The 19,967-nt window shown below is 40.7% G+C and overlaps 1 protein-coding gene across 2 annotated transcripts in view; it reads right to left on the reverse strand.

Moving 5' to 3' along the window:
• The window catches only part of NFKB1 (nuclear factor kappa B subunit 1), a 113,005-nt gene extending 93,607 nt beyond the window's left edge, over positions 1–19,398 (reverse strand). For both annotated transcript variants that reach the window (XM_044766391.2, XM_044766389.2), the window contains exon 1: positions 19,215–19,398. The gene's annotated coding sequence lies outside the window, so the exon portion shown is untranslated. The remainder of the gene's footprint in view (positions 1–19,214) is intronic.
• Between the last annotated feature and the right edge of the window lie 569 nt (positions 19,399–19,967).

Below are 19,967 nucleotides of genomic sequence, written 5' to 3' on the forward strand. Positions count from 1 at the left end.
GGTCTGTATTTCTCACACGAGAGACACACATTCTAACTGGCGAAATTCTGAGTATGTGACGAGTTCTACATCAAATGCCTCAATGGTTTGTTTTCTGCACACCCGTGACAATCCCCCCACTCACATCCCAGGGAAGGACAAGGAGCGCTTAGTGAAGGCAGCAAGACCAGGGCCACAGGGCTGGGCCACTAGGGATGGAACTGGGGGGCTCCCCTCCTTGTACCTGGGGAAATTTGCTAGGATCAGACATATTCACACTTTTGACCAGGGCCCACTGTAAGAAAGCATATTCTTTTTATTCTATTAGATTTCATTTTTTAAAAAAACAAAAACTTTTCAAACTCATTAATCATTAAAATGATTAAATGACCCACTAATGGGTCATAATCTGCAGTTCAAAAAACAGAATTTTAGGTGCCATCCAGAGGGTGCAGTTGGGAATCAGAGAGATAAAGTGTCTCTGTTTTCAAGATTCTACTCAGCCACAACAGACACCACTGAGATGTAATTATAATACCTTATCTTGGGTAGCAGTGAGGATGAAATTACAAGAAAAAGAGTGACTTTTCACCATTTCTCTGTTGGATAATAAACTGAGAAAGAGAAAGGACATGCCAGAGTCTCTCTTCATACAGGAATGCTTTGGAAGAAACGTACTGTAAGGAATATGCACATGTGTACTACATACTAGTGAAACGCTCCATGAGCGCATCTTCTGACTCTGCAGTTCCACTTCCAGGAATCTGTACTAAGGAGTCATATGAGCAAGTGTGCAAAACAATAAGAACAAAGATAATCACTGCAGCAAAAACTGGAAACAATTTAAATGTCCTTTGATAGCAGATTGTTTAATTAGAATTATGCTACATTCATACAGTTATATATAGTGCAACTTTAAAAATAATAATTCAGATCTATAACACAGAGACTTTTACTCCTTAAGTTACACATTTCTATGTTTTAATTTTCTAGCTCAATTATGTAATTGGAAATATATATTTTTATAGGAAAAACAAGAAAATCAAATCCTGTCCTGAATTTAAAGTTTAACTCTAACATTTTTAACAATTAATGACGTGGTGAATAAAACATTAAGTATGAATGAGTCAAAAATTTCTAAGTACTACTGGAATCCTCTTCATAATAAATAAAACAGAAAAAATTTAACTTTAAAGGAGTAGTTTGTTTCCATTTTTCTGATGATATATTGGCTTGGTGATGATGAAAGAAAATTTAATGGTGGGTTAAGTTACTTTTCTTGGAATAAGTGATTCCTGAAAGTTTTTGAAAAAGAATCAATATTTGTGTCCTACAACATTTAGATACATACATTTTCCATGTTTTTCTACTCCCCCATACATTTTCAGCTCCTTATTGTTTCATTTGGGTGCAATGTGACCAAGTAACATGTAGATTAGCTACCTAGTAAGCACAAATACGCTGTGCCTAGAGCTGGTGTAAGGCAAAGTCCCTGTTCACAGCAGACTGCCAATCTAATAGGGAGGGCAGATATATATACAACATTCAACTATTAATTCATGCAAAGCTTATTAGCACAGTGAGGGATACATAGCAAACGTTAGCCATTTTATTAGCATCATAAACAAAATGTTTAAGATAAATTATAGGAAAAGTAAGAGAGACAGCAAAAGTTTTAGGCATTCTTAGAAGAATCAACGATTTTAATTTCTTTCCCATCCTACATTTATGGGTACACTGCTACATTCCCCCCCATTCCTATCCTTATCACTGCTGAATAAAACGTTTGCATTTGGCCTCCAAGGACATTTGGCAATGTGTGGAGACATTTTTAGCTGTCACAACTAGACGGGTGGTCATACTGTATCTAGTGTGTAGAAGTTAGAAATGCTGCTAAACATCCTATAATGCATAGGACAGTCCCTCACAACAAAGAAACATCCGATCCCAAATATCAATAATGGCAAAGACGAGAAACCATGATGAACACATCGCATCATGACAGTGCTGTGGTTCACACGGAGAAAGAACCAAACTTTATTGACCGCCCCCCAGGAGTCAGGAATTATAGCTAGTACTTCACATGTTTCACTTAATTCTCACAATAATCGTGAAAAATATTGTCCCAGATGAGAAAACTGAGGTTTAGTGAGAGTAAGTCATTTGCTCAGGTTGACAGAGCAGTACCGGCTAACAGGACTCTACCAACTGTGGTTCACTCACTTGTCTAAGAGGTAAAAGCCATTCGCCTCCTTGACTTACAACCTCAGTTATTCTAACATAGCATATACAGGTCTCCTGAATGTTCAGGTTGGAGCTAGTCTACCCACAGCATTGCCTGGAAAACAGAATAGGACTGTGAGATTGCACAAAACTCAAGCAAATTCTTCTTGAGACAATCAAAGGTGAAGGTAAAAATACCAAACAAAGTTAACTCAAGTGGTGGTTACGTTTTGTTTTGTTTTGTTTTAAATATCTCCTTTGGTCCATCTCAAATGACAGAAGGAGAATAGAGATTCTCTCTGAAACATGTCCATGGAAACACCATAGTCACTACTGGTATGATACAAGTAAGTGTTTATTTTTAAACTAAGGTATATTGAAATGCTCCTTGAATACTTTCCTCCCTTCGTTAACTTAGTCATCCATTAAAAAAATATTTAGGCCTACTATGTGTCAGTTACCAAAGACAGCAAAGTAGGTAAGAGTGATGTCACCTCTCTACTCACATAGCTTACAGTCGTGGTAGATTGAATGCAACGGACGAAACTTCTTGCAATTCCACCCAACAAAAGGTAAAACCTAGGGGCTGGCCCTGTGGCCAAATGGTTGAGTTCACGTGCTCCACTTTGGTGGCCCAGGGTTTCGCTGGTTCAGATCCTGGGTGCGGACATGGCACTGCTCATCAAGCCACGCTAAGGCAGTGTCCCACGTAGCAGAGCCAGGAGGACCTACAACTAGAATAATATCAACTATGTACTACGGGGCTTTGGGGAGAAGAAGAAGAAGGAGAAGAAAAAAGAAAAAGAAGATGGTCAGCAACAGATGTGAGCTCAGGTGCTGATCTTTAAAAACAAATGATTTGGGGCCAGCCTGGTGGCCGAGTGGTTAAGTTCGCACGCTCTGCTTCAGCGGCCCAGGGTTCGCTGGTTCGGATCCTGGGCGCAGACATGGCACCACTCATCAGGCCATGCTGAGGCGGTGTCCCACATGCCACAACTAGAAGGACCCATAACTAAAATATACAACTATGTACTTGGGGGATTTGGGGAGAAAAAAGCAGAAAAAAAAAAGATTGGCAACAGTTGTTAGCTCAGGTGCCAATCTTTAAAAAATAAAAAAGATAATATAAAAAAAAGGAAAAATCTATTTCTTCATCCCTTGAATCTTGGCAGGCCTGTAACTTGCTTTGAGCAATAGAATGACACAGAAGTGTGAGCTTTAAATGCAGGTTTCAAGAGGCCTTGTAACCGCCTTTCTTGTTCTCTTGGAACACTGGTGCTGTGTGAACAAACCTGGGCTAGCTCACTGGAGGATGACAGACCACATGGAGCAGAGAGGGGATGTCCTACCGCGGCTCCGGGACCTAACGGCACTAGCTGAGCAGCCAAATGACTTCAGAGATCAGCAGAGCCAGCTCAGACCAGATGACCTAGACAGCCCACCCAACTGGGAGAAATAACAAACGCTTGTGTTTTAATTAGCTTTGCTAAGATTTTTTTATGCAGCAAAAGCTAACTAATACAACACTTTAGTAAGAAGGAAGACAAGTAGGCAGAAGCAATGCCACATGATAAATGTCATGAGAATGGAGGGTAGTGGGGCAGGGGTTAGTTATCTTGGTAATTCAGTAATTACACTTTCTTTGTTAGTGTCCTATTCAGAGCTGCCTCTGTACTCACTTTTACTTTATTGGCTTACTCAGTTCCCAACTGAACAAAAGAAACAAGCACATTAGCCAAAAACACTGTAGTATAAACAAAAATAAAATTAGTACTGTTAAAACCTTCAAAATGTAAATATTAATAAATTGCTGCTAATTTTAAGCAGTGATACCACTGTAAAGCAAGTTAATAGTGTTTCTAATCCCTTCAATTCTCTAGTATCTAAAACCAAATTTATCACTCATGTTTTGATGGACTCCATTCTTTACTCCTCAATTTCTGCCAATATATTATTCTCTCAGGTACTCAGGGTCAAAAGTTCACAGCCACCTTTTTCCTCTTCCTATCTCACACATACCCGGGCAATAACAATTTCTGCTGATTTTTCTTTGTATTATTCCTCGTGTCTGCCCCTCCTTTCCATTTCCACTGTTATACCCTAGTTAAGCTTTTATCGCCTCACCTCTCGATAACAATCACGGACTCCCTACTGTTCTCCCTCACTGGTTTCTTCTTCCTTAAGCATCTTTCACATTATTACCATATTACTTATAAGACAAAACTGAAACCCACCACTCAGCATATTATATTATATTAAATCACATTATATTATAAGCATCACCGATTAATATCCTAACCCAAACCCTCTACCATAGGCAGATAGATCATTCAAAAATGCCTTCCTTGGGGCTGGCCCTGTGGCTCAGTGGTTAAGTTTGCATACTCTGCTTTGGCAGCCCAGGGTTTCGCCAGTTCAGATCCTGGGCACGGACCTAGCACCACTCATCACGCCATGCTGAGGTGGCTTGAAGAGCCAGAAGGACCTACAACTAGAATATACAACTATGTACTGGGGGGCTTTGGGGAGAAGAAGGAAAAAACAAAGAAGATTAGCAACAAATGTTAGTGCAGGTGTCAACCTTTAAAAAAAAAAAGCCTTCCTTGTTTCCATCTTTTCTATTTGTTCATAGTATACTCTTCATCCTGAAATGCCTCTCTCCTACTTAAATATTACCCACACCTCAAGCCTCTACTCAAATCTGACCTCTGCCAAGAAACCCTGTCTTTCCCCTGTAACCCATAGCTATGCAGTCCACTTAAGGGCTATAACACGTAGGTGTATTGGCGATTTTACACTTGAAAACATACTGCTCTATTGCAATTTAACTTTATCTGTACATTTACCATCTTCTTAAGTGGACATAAATGCCTAAAAAGTAGATATGAGAGTCTGCTCTTTGTACTGCCAAATTAGCAAACACTATGTACTTCTTTAATATTGCACTAATGGTAAAAAACATCACAATTTCAGATTTGTCAAAATGTGGACTTCTGGTTTCAGTCCAGACAGAGTAACAATTATTGAACTTGCCCCCTTGTCATACTCAACTGTAAAACTATACAAAATACTTGAAGCAATAATTTAAGACACTGAATAAGAGACAGAACAGGGCTGTACACCATAAGAGAATGGAAACACTTGAGGGGAGCACCAAACTTCCTTTTTGACTGAAGGCATGTTCCAAACCATGACACAAGGAGGGAGAGCCCAAACAGAGCAATCTCACTAGGCGGGGGATCAGAAAGGAGGGATTCACACAGAGGAAGGCTTGGAAAACTGCACAGGGGTCAGCTCTAGTCACTGGCCAAATACTAAGCTGCACTAGTGCAGGACAAGACTCGGCAAAGCCTACTAGAAAACAGCTGCTGAAGATCTAAGAGCTGAATGGAGATTCCAGAAATTCCTGGAACTTGTGAGAGACACTGAAGTTCCAATCATCCAGGGTGAACAGACATCAGTGAACAATCTGAGCATTCAGTTGTGACCCCAGAAAGACCATGCAATGGTTGTAAGGGACATACCCTAGAATAGGGCTACACTAAACCCATTTTAATAAAACTAGGTGATCCACCAGTAAATTTACTGTCTGTTACAACAAAACTGAACACTTTAAAGGAAGACAAAGGGGCTGGCCCTGTGGCCGAGTGGTTAAGTTTGCACACTCCACTTCGGTGGCCAAGGGTTTCACTGGTTTAGATCCTGGGTGCAAACATGGCACCATTCACCAGGCCATGCTGAGGTGGCATCCCACGTGGCACAACCAGAGGCACTCACAACAAGAATATACAACTATGTACTGGGGGGCTTTGGGGAGAAGAAGGGGGAAAAAAAAAGAAGATTGACAACAGATGTTAGCTCAGGTACCAATCTTTAAAAATAAATAAATAAATGAAAATAAATAAAGGAAGACAAACATCTATACTCTGTACACTGTACCATCCACAATGCACAACAAAAAATGACAAAACATGTAAATAAGTAGGAAAATATGATTCAGAAGGGAAAAAATGACACAAATGATGGAACTGGCAAGCAATGACTTTAAAACCACTGATAGAAACATGTTTGAGAATGTAAAGGAAAACATGGACACAATGAATGCACAGATAGGGAATCTCAGCCAAGAAATGGAAACTATTAAAAAAGACAAACAAAAGGGAAAAATTCTACACTGAAATGAAATTTCACTAGGTGGACTTATCAGTATACTGAACATTGTAGAAGAAATGATCAATAAACTTGAAGAATGGTCAATAAAAACTATCCAAACTGAAGCACAGAGAAAAAGACAGAAAGAGATTGAGTCACCTTCAGTGACCTATGAGACAACATCAAGTGATCTCACATGCATATAATTTAGAGTCCTAGAAACAGAGAGGAGAGAGAAAAAATGCTTGAATAAATAATGGTCAAGAATTTCCCAAATGTGATGGAAAAAAATCAACCCATAGACCCAAAAATCTCAAAGATTCCCATGTTAGATAAAGACAAATAAAACCATGCTTAGTCATATTATAGCCAAATTGTTAAAAAAAAAATGCTAAAGAAAATCCTAAAAGCATCCAGGGACAAGGGGGAACACTGATAAATATGAGGGCTGACTTCTCACCAGAAACAATATCAGCAAAGTATCCTTTAAAAATAAAGATGAAATTGACATTTTTCAAATAGACAAGAGCTGTGAGAACTTGTCATCAGCAGGCCTGCTAAAAGAGATGTTAAAGAAAGTTCTTCATGTTGAAGGGAAATGATAACAGAGAGGAACTTGGACCTACATGAAAGAATGAAAAACACCAAAGGTAATGAATATGTGGCTAAGTATAAGACATTTTTCTTTTGTTCACTATTCAAAAATAAATACAGTGTATTTCGGAATGTATAACATATATCATTGTCAAGTTCTTACACTATACAAGAAACGCTCCAGTATTAATTCATGGTAGACTAAAGGAAGCATACTGTAATCCCTAAAGCAACCACTTTAAAAAATAGCCAATGAAGGAGACGAAACAGAATTAAAAAAATAAACTTGATTTATTCAAAAGATGGCAGGAAAGGAGGAAAAAAATGAATAAAGAACAGATGGCACAAACAGATAACAATTACCAAGATGATAGGCTTAAACCCAACTGTATCAATAATTACATTAAATGGAAATGAACTAAATCACCTATAAAAAAAGTAGAGACGGTCAGACTGGACAAAAAAGCAAGACCCAATATATGCTTTTCATAAGAATTACACTTTAACATTAAAGACTCAGATAGTTTAAAAGTATAAGGATGAAGAGCTATGCCAGTTATACCACAGAAACACTACACATAAAAAAGCAGGCTACAGTAAAATATCAGATACAGTAGACTTCAAGAGAAGAAATATTACCACGGACAAAGAGGAACATTTCATAAGAATAAAAGGATCAATTCAGCCTGGAAAAACATTAAGAATGATCTTAATGTTATGTACATATTAACAGACCTTCAAAATACACGAAGCAAAAACGTGGCAGAACTAATGGAAGAAATACCCACAATTATAGTTAAGACTTTTAACACTCCTCTCTCAGTAACTGATAAAAGTAATTAACAGAACATGAGTAAGAGTACAGAAAATGTAGGAACAAAACCATCAATCAAATTAACCTAAGTGCATGTGTACAACACTCCACCAATCACTGAGGAATACACATTCTTTCCACGTGCACATGGAACATTCACCAAGATAGACTATATGTTGGACCATAAGACAAGTGTCAATAAATTTCAAAGAAGTGAAAGCATACAGATATGTTATCTAAACACAATGAAATTAAATTAGAAACCAATAACAGAAGGATATCTAGAAAATCCTTAAACACATATGATTAAGGCAAGATGTTAAATTGGGGAGCGGTGCCTCTTAGCATCAATGAAACAGTAAATATAACTTCATTCCTCTGTATGAAAGAAGCCTCTAAATTCTTGCTATATCATGTCCACTGCAACCGTGGAGGATGGAGGTTTTCTTAGAGAAGTAACTAGAATGCATTCCAAAGTGTGCCACAAGAAACAAATCTTTGCCTATAATGATAGGCAAACATTTCTTAATCACAGATGCCTGAAATTTATGGGATCAAAAAGATGTTTTGAACATTTTTTAATCATATTAAGAGTCATATATTCAAATTGCAGATTCAGTTCTAAGTAAAGTTTCTTTTTAACACTATAGTAGGATAAAATCTGGTGAATATAAATTTGTATAGCTAGAGAAGTTCTCTAAAGAGTACAGTAAATTACATAAAACCTTACACGTAACCGAAGTCACTCATGGGATATTGCTGCCTTCCATTTCCACATAAAAGCCAACTCAGCACATCTACCAAAAGCTGGAGATCTTTCATTCAGGTAGCATCAGAAAGGGACTGGACTCGCTGGACATTGTTCTGAAACTTTGGTTTCCACATCCTAATTCTACAGATTTCTTCTTCTCTAAAAATAGAGTAGGTTGGGGGTCATGAATAGGCGGTACACAGAGGATTTTTAGGGCAGTAAAAATACTAATGTATGACACCATAATGATAGATACATGTCATTATACACCTGTCCACATCTATAGAATGCATACGACCAAGAATGAACTATAATGTAAACTATGAACTTTGGGTGATTATGATGTATATGTTGGTTCACCAATCGTAACAAATGTCCCACTCTAATGAGGGGTGTTGATAACGGAGGAGGCTGTGCACATGGAGGGGCAGGGAGTATCTGGGAAACCTCTGTACCTTCCCCTCAGTTTTACTGTGAACCTTAAACTGCTCTAAAAAAATTGTCAACTTAAAAAAATAGAGTATGACCAAATTTTCATTTCATGTCTGGTCTTTCTCTTGTGCACCATTTTGGAGTATTTGTATTTTTAGACTGATGAGGAAGTAGACCCTGTAGATTATGAATTAGAGATTCTTTTGATCAAATATAGAGAAACTGATCAAGTTCTCTTAAATCTGAATATGATGACTTTAGTTAGGATTTTCATTTTTATTAATCCTCAAATATCAATAAAAATATACCCTTTATGTTTTAAAAGAAAAAAATTCATCATGTGAACCAGCAATACTAGGTTTTATGGATATGCTGACAGCCAGCCTGGAGGGAGGACAGGGTTTCCTCAAAATAACCACAACAATGACCTTTCACACACAAGAATAATGATTTGCAAGCATCAAAATCAGGCCTTAACACAGGGAACCTTTCAGTCCTTGAATCTAGTTATGAAGGGCTTTCTGCACTGATCACTCCCACAGATAAACCCTTCAATATACGCAGACGTCAATGCATAAAGTGAGCGGGAAGACGAGGTGAACTACACTCTCTCCTGGTCTGATGAGATCTGATGCGAACACTTCTTTCTCCCATGTCTCTTTGTCAGTGCCCTGGACTACTTGGCAACAGACAAAATATTTACTCAAACTCATAAATGACAAATTAATGTGAGAATATAATTTGCTTTATATTTTTACTAACATATTTTGTTTGGTGAGCAAAATCTGAAACGAACTGAGCTTAGGGCGTTAGCCATAGCAGAGTTCTTACTCGTGTGAAGCTCGTTATTAGCGCCCTGGAGTAAGGAATTCATTTAGTCAACTCTCGATCATCTGTGGATCATATGTGGATCACCATATGAGTTATGGAATCAACATGCATGTAATCCAAAAGTCACTAGTGAAACCTTTTAAATGAGAGGGAAAGGTAAGGGTCCTGACTAAGGGGCAGAAATGGGGCTTCCGGGGTGCTGGTAATGTTCTAGAACACTACCTAGATTAAACTGGTTCACTTTGAGATAAATCATTAAAGCTGTCCTCTTACGATGGGTGCACTTTTTTTAGTTATGTGATTCTTCAATTTAAAAAAGGCTAATGTAAAAAGAAAATTTTTAAAACTGAAAACATTACATGATCTAAGCTCCATTAAATTATGGATTTCTGTCTTGTTCAATATTGTCATCCCAGTGCCTAGAACCTGGCACACAGAAAGGACTCAACATATATTAATGATTAAAAGGGAAATCCTGTGATACGGAAGTAGAAGAGCTCAGAGAATGAAGCCAAGGCCCCACCCACCTCTCTTCACCTCCAAGACTGCTTTGCAGAGCCACTGCCTTTGTGACACTCTTAACTTTCTCTTTGTGGTTTTCTTGGGGGTTCTTTTCATATCTCCAAATACTAGGCTCAAATCTTTTTTCTTAGTTTATCAATTTTAGACACTGTGTTCTTGCTATGACAGATTAAGGTTCAGCTCACCCTGTTACAGTTGCCGTTTCTTCCTCCTCCAAATGTAGTTATAATTAGTGAGACCTTGCACCAATTTAGAATTAAAGTATTGAATTTTATATTCAATTTCTGTATCAAGTTTGCCTTCAATTTCCTTGGAGAAATACGAATGTGAGTTCATAGTAGAGACAAATTAATAATGAAAAGATGCAACTCCAGAAACACTTAGATGTCAGGAAGAAACTAGTCTGGGACCATAAATGATAACTCATAATCCAAAACTGGATAGTTCCTCATATTATCACATTGATAATCAAGAACTGTCTTTGCACCTTCTTAATATGGGAAGAAAACCTGAAGTCCTTCAAATAATACTATTATCAAAGAAACAAACTAATTTTAGAGGCAGACGCTCATTCAGTCTAACACTCATTTTTTTACAGAGAGAAAATGAGACCCAGAGAAGTTAATTAATTTTCCCAGAACCACACAGCTTAATCAATAACACAGTTTACTGATATTCTGTCTAGTTATTTACTTATTCATTCAGCAAACTTACAGGGTGTTGCGCAAATAAAAAGTAAGAAAGATAAAATCCCTGCCCTCAAGATATTTTTTGTTTAGAAAGCATGAGAAGTCAAGAGAACTTGGACTGGGGTCACATAACTCTTGAGAGGAGGTCAGGGAGGATGGATGGAGGAGGGAGAGGCCTGAGGGTGAGCAGTTAGCACAATGGCTAGGAAGCACAGGGTACTCCTCACACACGGAGCGTGTATGCAGAGGAACTCACAGTGAGAAAACATGGTGGATAAGGAACCGAAAACTGACGTGTACGATCTGAGAAATCGGGGATGGGTGAGGAGCAGGTAGGAGGTGAGGTGTGTAGGAATCAACTTGTGAAGACAACGGAGACATTTCAGAAATATAAAGACTGTGACATGATCAGACTCGCACTTTAGAGAGCTGACCTCTACACTGGGATGAAGGATGGAAGAGAAGCAGGAGATAATGCATCAGGAGACAACACAAACATGGAAAGCTGGAGAGTCAGTGAGGAAGGGATGGAGTCGGAAGACAAGGAGGCTGAACTGACAGAACTGTGACTGACTGGAGGAAATACGTGAGTACACACGAACGACGGTTCCTACATTTCTGGTGCGGGAAACCTCCTGAAGGGACCAGGGTGGGCTAACGGCGGCATTCCCTGATGTGCTAGGGGAGCCATTGGGTGGGTGGGGATATTGGCATACTGATGGGGACACATATATGAAGATACCTAAGGGCCTCAGCAACAAAATTATGGTTTTCTGTGGCTTGCTTTGAATGACGGGACTCCTTCAGTTGAACAGGTCTTTAGGAAATACAGCACAACTGCTCCCCAAATCACTGATCTATTTCAACAGGACTGAACTACCTTTCCAGACAACGTGGACTAATTCCTAGTTGGCTCTTACAGGAGACTTTCTAAGAGACATAGGGTACCTCACCCACCCGTCATAAAGAAGTGCAGGGTAGATGACTGATCAGGTAATGTTTTAAAATAGTCAGGAAATATTGAAACGTTGTAAGGTGTGCAGGTTAAACTTAGTTAAATGTCTAAAATGGAAATTGGGTAAAGTACACGGAGAGGAACCACAAAGACATTGTATCAAACGAATGCTATGATATGGAACAAGACCAAGGAAGTACATTTAATCGCTCAGATACTATGCTTTTGATTTAAATTTCCCAGGTGTACTGAGGTTTGCTTAATCACAACTGACTACCAAAGCGTTTTCAGAATGTGGGGGAAGTGACCATTGTTTTCAATCAATCAAAAGCAGGATAATCCATAGTGAAATACCTATAAAAAAGTTCTATTCAAGGGCAATCTCTCTCCTTTCATTATGACTCTCCCCTTTTCATCTGTGATAGATAGAATTTATTCTTTTCTCTGGAATTCTGATTCATTTTCTAGATTATTGACCAAATTTTTTAAGACTCACAGGTTTAAAACACACAGACATAATACTTACCTTACATACCTCACTATGTGTTAGCATAATAAATGAAAGAATTAAATGAATATGGTGTGGGACTAGCTATATTTTTGGCTCATTTTAATCCATCTCCCACAAAAAGTATTTTCCCAGCCTTCCTGGTTGGCTTGAAATTAGCAGTGTGAGTGCATTTTTAAAACATAATCTTTTCTACTTCCTAGATTTTATACTCAGCTTTATGCTTATATAAAACAATGGTTTTGTGTATTCCCTTAAGTACTTTCCCAAACATCCAACAGAACTAAAAAACATTAAGTTTAATTTAATTTTTACATATTCTTAACCCTCTTCATGTTTCTTCCTTTCTACTTTAAATTTCCTCTTTATCAACAGCCATTCATACTCCATCCATCCTTCCACATGGTCTTCAAACTTTATGAGTCATTAAGGTGCTGTATTACACAGAGAGAATGAAACTAGATGCTGTAAATTGTAAGATATTCTTTTCCTTTGACCTCACCACCACATCTAGCTTCCATTTAAAATAAAAAGACACTGAAGTTTATAAATCAAATCTTAATGATCAAATACCAATAAATGGTTAAATCCTAGAATATAAATCTATACCTGAGTTAAGAACTGCTAGACAAAGAAGTTCTTTAAATATCAATAAAACATGAGTCAGGAATTCATGTTAAAACATTCAAAAAACAGTCATTCTCTCCATTCCTAAAATTCTTGTCTTGGAAGGCATATTTTCCAAGACAATTAAGTAATTCATTCTCACTATTTAAATGAATTGCAGGCTTGGGCCCAGAACCAACAAACAGGTAGGTTGATTAGGGAATCTGTCCTCACTTCTAATTTTTCTTTTTTCATGCTTGATATATGTTAGAATCATTTCTGGAGATAAAAATGCAGGATAGGTACGCCCTCACATTGAAATACAGTATAATATGTTTAGTCCAAATAACATGATAAATAATAATGAATAATAAAAATAATGTTTTCAAAATAACTATTTTGACAAACAAAATTCATTATAGCAATCAAACTATGCTTTAAACTCTTTCTGTAAAGGTGTCAACTTTATACAGGTTTTGTATTTTTTTAGTTCAAATTAGCCAAAAGAAAATTTTGCCTATAAATGCTAGCGAGCCTCATATATCAAAAGGCTTAAATCTAAGAAAAATCCAATAACTTTATTTTCTAGTAGGACATGTATGGCTTGTCCTCACATGCTGACGAGCACAGTAAAGACCAGTACAAGGTGGCAGCTTTGTGTTTCTGTCTGTACTTCTCTGCATGCCCAGAAGCTGCAGGCTGAGCTGGTTACGTAACAAGCAAAGCAAAACTTCCCACTGTCCCAGTCTGTTCCCAGGGAAGCTACAGGCAGAGGACTTGGATTATCTTCTCTTTTAACTAACAAACGCTGCTGCTCTTCAGTTGCACAGCACTTGTCAACAACGCGGCTGTACAACGCACTGGTTACTAAGTTAACATTTAGTGTCTCCCGCAGTTTGTTGGCAACAACAAAAATGATTATGCATATATGTATTTGCAAACAATTTTTAAAACTAATTTTTCAAACTTGAATGTATGTTTGTAACTGATCTGAAGGGAGGTAAGTGGGCACCAAAGCAGAGTGGACTGAAGTCAGCAGTCTTCAGCACGTGTTCTGACGCTTGCTGGGGCACGACACCAGGACCAAGAGTCGGCATGGTGCTCTTTGCTGGTCTGGACGGTCTATTTCATTTCATAAATTGTATCCGCACAGAATAAATGGTTAGATACAGAGTTTCTAGCACAATTTTCTGAAAATGCTACAACTGAGAAATAATCAACAAAACCCTAGCACAAGGGGGCCCCAGGTTACAAAGTCTTGCAAAAGCATTAAAGTAAGAAAGTGGAAGGTGCAGCAAACCTTGCCAGCTGCCCGCTTCCCAGCAGCGCTCCCTCCCCAGTTTTTCGTAGGTGATAAGCACTTGGCTCTGGGTGGCCTAACACTCTGACTGTTTGGTTGATCAATTCAGGCTTTAACACTCTGGACCACCAAGCAGCACTTGAGGCATTGCTCCCTTTCCTGGAGATACTAATACCGAAATTACAGTTTCATTGGAGCTCGAGGAAATTCTCGGTAGCCAAAAAGTTACATTTTTTACTTGTACAAGCACCTTTTATCATTTCAATTATTTTATTACCTTGCTTGATAAGTGCCTCTAAAACTTTGAAACCAAAAGCCTTTTTCTTTCTTTTTTTTTTACCCCAGTTCATAAACTCCTCTTTCAGAATGAAATGCTTCCCTTTTGGAAGGCAACGGGAACTTTTTAATCAACTTATTCTAGTAAATTCAAGTGCTCTTTAGATAGGTATATAATATCTAGGAAGCAAAAACTAGTTTTCGGCTTCTTTCTTCCCAGAAGGCAAGGCAAAATAGTGTAATTTTTGTTCCTTGCAGAAAACAGCTGCCTTTTTTGTAAACAAACAAAACAAAACATCATTCCTTCATTCAACAAACAGTTAGTAATTGCTTACTATGTACCCACAGGCACAATATGAAGCATCAGATATTTCTTTGTCAGCATAGATTAGACATGATTTTTTTTTACCTGGAACTATAGGATTTTGACTACCTCAGATAGCTCTTTTCCTCTCCTTTTTACTGTTTTTCCATATAATTAGGCTCTTAAAGAATAAGCCACATAGAATCTTCACATTCTTCTTTAAAGCTCCATCAGTTTCACAGTTAAAAGAAATCAAATCTATAGATGGTTTGAATTACAACATCTGTGGAAAGTACAGGTCAAAATAAAGGCTGGTTCTAAGATTTCTGGCCTAACAGTGAATTAAAATGGTAAATGAAAAGTAATAAGCCAATTTGTAACGGGGAATTAAACCATTAATTTCATTACTCTAATTTTGAAAACAGGCAGCAAATTAAAGCAGATGAAACTTGTACTACTTATAACTATATATTTTAGTTACTACAGAAAATATAAGGATGGAATAACGATTGATTTTTAAAATTTTAAATACAATGATATTTTTATAATTAATGTTCTAAATTAAATAAATATTTTCATCAATAATCTATACTCCTGAGGATTCTATAATCTTTTTGTTTTTCTAGGTATGCTTTTGGTGAGGAAGACTGGCCCTGAGCTAAGATCTGTTACAAATATCCCTCTTTTTTTTTCTTTTCCCCAAAGCCCCAGTACGTAGTTGTATATCCTAGTTGCAGGTCATTCTAGTTCTTCTATGTGGGATGCCGCCACAGCATGGCCTGATGCGTGGTGTGTAGGTCCGCGCCCAGGATCTGAAGCAGCGAACCCTGGCCGCCGGAGCGGAGCATTCCAACTGAACCACTCTGCCACCGGCTGGCCCAAGGATTCTATAACTTTTAACACCTTATATTACTTTTGTTTAGAACTGTTAGGCTTTAAATTATTTGTAGTGAAGTAGTAAGATTTTCTTTCACAACTTGTTTTCTAAACTATCAGCTGACCTTCAAGGGTAGGTGTACCAACGTCACCTGAAAATATGAAAGAGACCATATTAACCTGCACCCAGGAACAGCCTCCTAACACAGCAGAGAGCAAAGGCAGGAAGGAATTTCATCATCACGAAAAGAATGCGACTCCTTAGTGAGGCACTGGATACCCATTAATGAAATATTACAAAGATAAGCATCTCGGTTATGTTACCCTATTAACTCTATCAAATTATCTGGTTTCAAATATTAATCTTTTTTGATTAAAAAAAAACAAACCACAGTCAAGGAGCCAGGCTGATTTGGAGGACTATGCTACAAATCCAAACAGTCGTCTCTGAGGCTGAACACCTCGAGACTGTAAAAACCCCAAGCTCTCCCGGAGGGGCCAGGGTCCACTCATGGGGCATACATGCTTCTGATGGCTTACCCGCTCGCCTCAAAGAACACTATAGGTGAGTTCAGTATTTATAAGAGGTGCAAGAGTGCAAAGGAGAATTAATTCCAAGAAAAGAGAGTAAACTGCTTCAGTAAGGTTTACTGTTCACCAAGAAGGAGTTGTCTATTAACTCTGATCAGACATAAATGCAGACGGAGGAGGAGAACATTGAAAAGTGTCCTCCAAGCACTAAAATCCTATTCTTCCTCTCCTTCTCCTTACCTTTTTATAACATAGAACATCACGTCACCTTTTATGATTCATATTACAAACAGAAAACCACTCAACCAAACAAAACCACCTTCCTACTAAAAGTCAGGTAAATTAATGAGCAATTCCGCATGGGCATTGAGTCTATTACCCCCACTCCTGCCGCTGAGATTCCTGTTCACGCTGTAACCAGAGGAGCACAGTCTGCACATCGACTCTGCTGGTTAAACGACTCTGCCTATCCAGGTAAACTTTCGCCTCTACGCTCAGAACAGGACAACTGATGATAACTTCTGAAGAAGACGATGTCTTTTGACTACTGTATCAAAAATCCATGTGGAAATTGAGATATTTTTAAAATGTATTGTTTTAAAATGTCAACCGCTGTTCTTACTTGTCCAAGTTCACACTAATGGAAGGTTATGAAGTAACCACTTCCCCCCAGAAGCCAGAACTTTCACCTCTTCTGAGCAGGGGAATACCTCTCATAGATTAGGTAAAAACAAGGTCCTGCTGCTCGAATGACAGTCCAAGATTCCCGCCATGCCAGTTCCTTATCTAGCCCTTCCACCTACCACAGCGATCCCTGAAAGCCAAGGCACTCACTGACTTCATCAGTTACCTGGAAGTCTGAACGCAGTGGTAAAAACAACCTGCATAAATATCGGTTTCTCAAACCAGCTTCAATTTGTTCCAAAGAACATGACAATAGAAATATGAGGAATATGATCACTAAATCTAAAATTCTGCCTATTCCAGACTAATTGAGCTTTTCCCAAGTGCAACTCGGTCATCACAGATGATCTTGTCTAAGAGGCAGAAGTAAGAAGGAAGTGCAAAGATCAGAGTAGTGCTTACGAAGGGGAACAATGATTTCGTATGTATACTCCAGTATTTACTAACTGGGTTTGAAAAGGGGCATTTATTCAGTCCATGTGAACGCCAACTGCAGAACATAAGATAAAATTGAACTTTCAAAACAAAGATAATGGATTTTCAAACCGCCACCAACCCCTAAACGCATTATAGTATTTCCTTCAAAAAGCCTTTCAAACAGTTTAGAAGGGGTTTACTATTCACGGCAGGCAGTACTTCAGTGCCAGCACAAATCTCCACATCAGGAGACTTTCTTTGGTTCATGTTGTCCAGGAGACTGGCCCAGGAAGCTATTTTATCTAAACAAGCTCCAGAAGGCATTGAGGAGTTGCAGGTATATCCATATGGATGAATAATTTCAGGAGATTTCATGTTTCTACTTATCATATATGTTCTCACCTTAGCAATTCAATTACATGATAAATGTAAAACACTACAGGAAACAAATCTCCTTTTATTTCCTGTCTTCCCAAGTTCGTAAGCTTGAAAAAACACTTTGCTTTAAATTATTTACATAAGATCTTTAGTGCATCAAACAGTAAAAGGATTCATCTCTAGAAAGCACAACATTAAAATCAGGAAAACAACATAGTCCAGCTAAGGGCTTTATTTTACTCAAGATTTTCTTTCAATGTTTTAACAAACACTAACGCAATTTAAACTACTCAAGAATATTCAATTGAAGTATTTTGCTAGAAAAATAAGCACTGAACATCTTATTCTAAGCTTTAGTGTTTACTGAAGAGCAGCAGTTTGGAGAAGAACATTTGTATGCCTGAACTATTAAATGTTTCAGTAATACCATAGTCATTTTCTCAGATTATGGGCTTTATAACAAAAATTTTAAGTTGAATATAGTTATTTAATAAGCTACAATGCTGAAAAACCCTACTTAACAAAGTCCCATGAAAACGTCTTAAATCTCGATAATCAAATACTGTATCATTAAGCCCCATATAAATTTCAGGGCAGACGATTAAATCAGGGCAAACATCTCCCTCCGTAGCTGTGTTTAAAGACCACAGCAAAGCTTGCATTTAGGACAGGCTTTGTATATATCACTGTTTTTGTTTTAGAGGTCACGCACAATCCATGGTGCCGTGGTCCAAGTGTTTTACATAATCGGAGTGTCTAAAAAGTGTTCTAAGTAAGTAATTTCTTTTCTCTCTCAAACGCCAGGCACCGTAGGATCAGCAACAGACCCTCATTTTTTTGAACTTATGTACAGGTCCTAGGCAGGCGAATGTATCATGTCCTGGGGGGGGGGGGGGGCGGCGGGGGAGGGGGGTCTTTTGGAGTGGAGACCACGGCACCGTCCTCTGCAGCGCGGGGCCGAGGAGGGCTTTCCCGGCCCAGAGGCCGGACAGGCACTTCTGCTTTCGCTTCGCGGGCCGCCCGGGGGAGAAATCTGGTCCAGCAGTGCACGCGCCACCTCGCCCTCCCCCGGCGCCGCCGAAGCGCGCGCCCCGACCCTCAAGCAGCCCCTGGCAGGGGTGGGGGGATCAAGCAAGCTCGCCGAGTGAGGACGCGGGCGCGGGGCCGAGAGAGGAAGGCCGCGGACAGCCGCGGCCCTGCGGCCGGGGGCCCCTGCGCGGCCCGGATGTGCCCGTCCCCGGCGCCGGCCCCGCGCCCCTCGCCGCTCCTGCCCGCGCCCTCCGCGCGGCGGCCCCGCGGGGAGCGCAGCCATGAGGACGCCCGGGGGGCGGGGGACGGGGGGCGGCGGGGCGCGGGCGGCCGGCCCGGCGGGCCCTGCCCGAGGTGGCTTACCCTGGTGGCGCGTCCGCGCGCGGCCTCCCTGCGCTGGGGCTCCCTCCGCGGGCGCGGGCCTGGGCGTGCGGAGCAGGAGGGAGCGGCCGCGGAACCGGAGCCGGCGCCGGGGCGGGCGGGCGCGGTGTCGCCGGCCGGGGTCAGCGGCGCGCCATGGCCCGGCGCTGGCGAGGGGCGCGGGCGCGGGCGCGGGCGCGGGCGCGGGCGGGGGCCGGGCTGCGCGGGGCTCCGGGTCGGGCGGCGCCGCAGGCCCAGCGCTGGAGGCAGGGGAAGCTGTCAGCGCGCCGCCGGCCGCTCGGGTGGCGAAACCTCCTCTTCCTGCCCCGGGCCGCTGGTGCACTTCTCTCTCGCTCTCGCTCGCTCACTCTCTCACTTCCTGGCTGGAAATTCCCACTGACGTCGAGAAAGCAGACAGACAGACGGACACACGCGCGCACGCCGCGGGGGCGGGAGGTGGGCTCGCCGCGGGGGTGGGGGAAGCCCGCTCTCGTGGGGGCGCCGCGCCCCCGGCCCGCCTGGCCGCCCAGCCTGGCTCCCGGCGCCGCGGGGCCACCTCGGGGCGCAGGGCGAGGGGCGCGCGTTCGGCGGCCTGGCCGCCCGGGACCCTGAGCTCGCTCCCCGCCGCGCGCCCGCAGCCCGGAGGGCTAGAGCGGCTGGACGCCCCTGGAGGGCCTGCGGGGCCGCTGTCCCGGGAAGCGGGTGGCGCTGCGGCTGTTGGAGCCCCTAAGCACAGGCCCAAGCCTCTGGAGGGAG

The sequence above is a fragment of the Equus asinus genome, chromosome 3 (assembly GCF_041296235.1).
Source record: "Equus asinus isolate D_3611 breed Donkey chromosome 3, EquAss-T2T_v2, whole genome shotgun sequence".
NCBI lineage: Eukaryota > Metazoa > Chordata > Mammalia > Perissodactyla > Equidae > Equus > Equus asinus.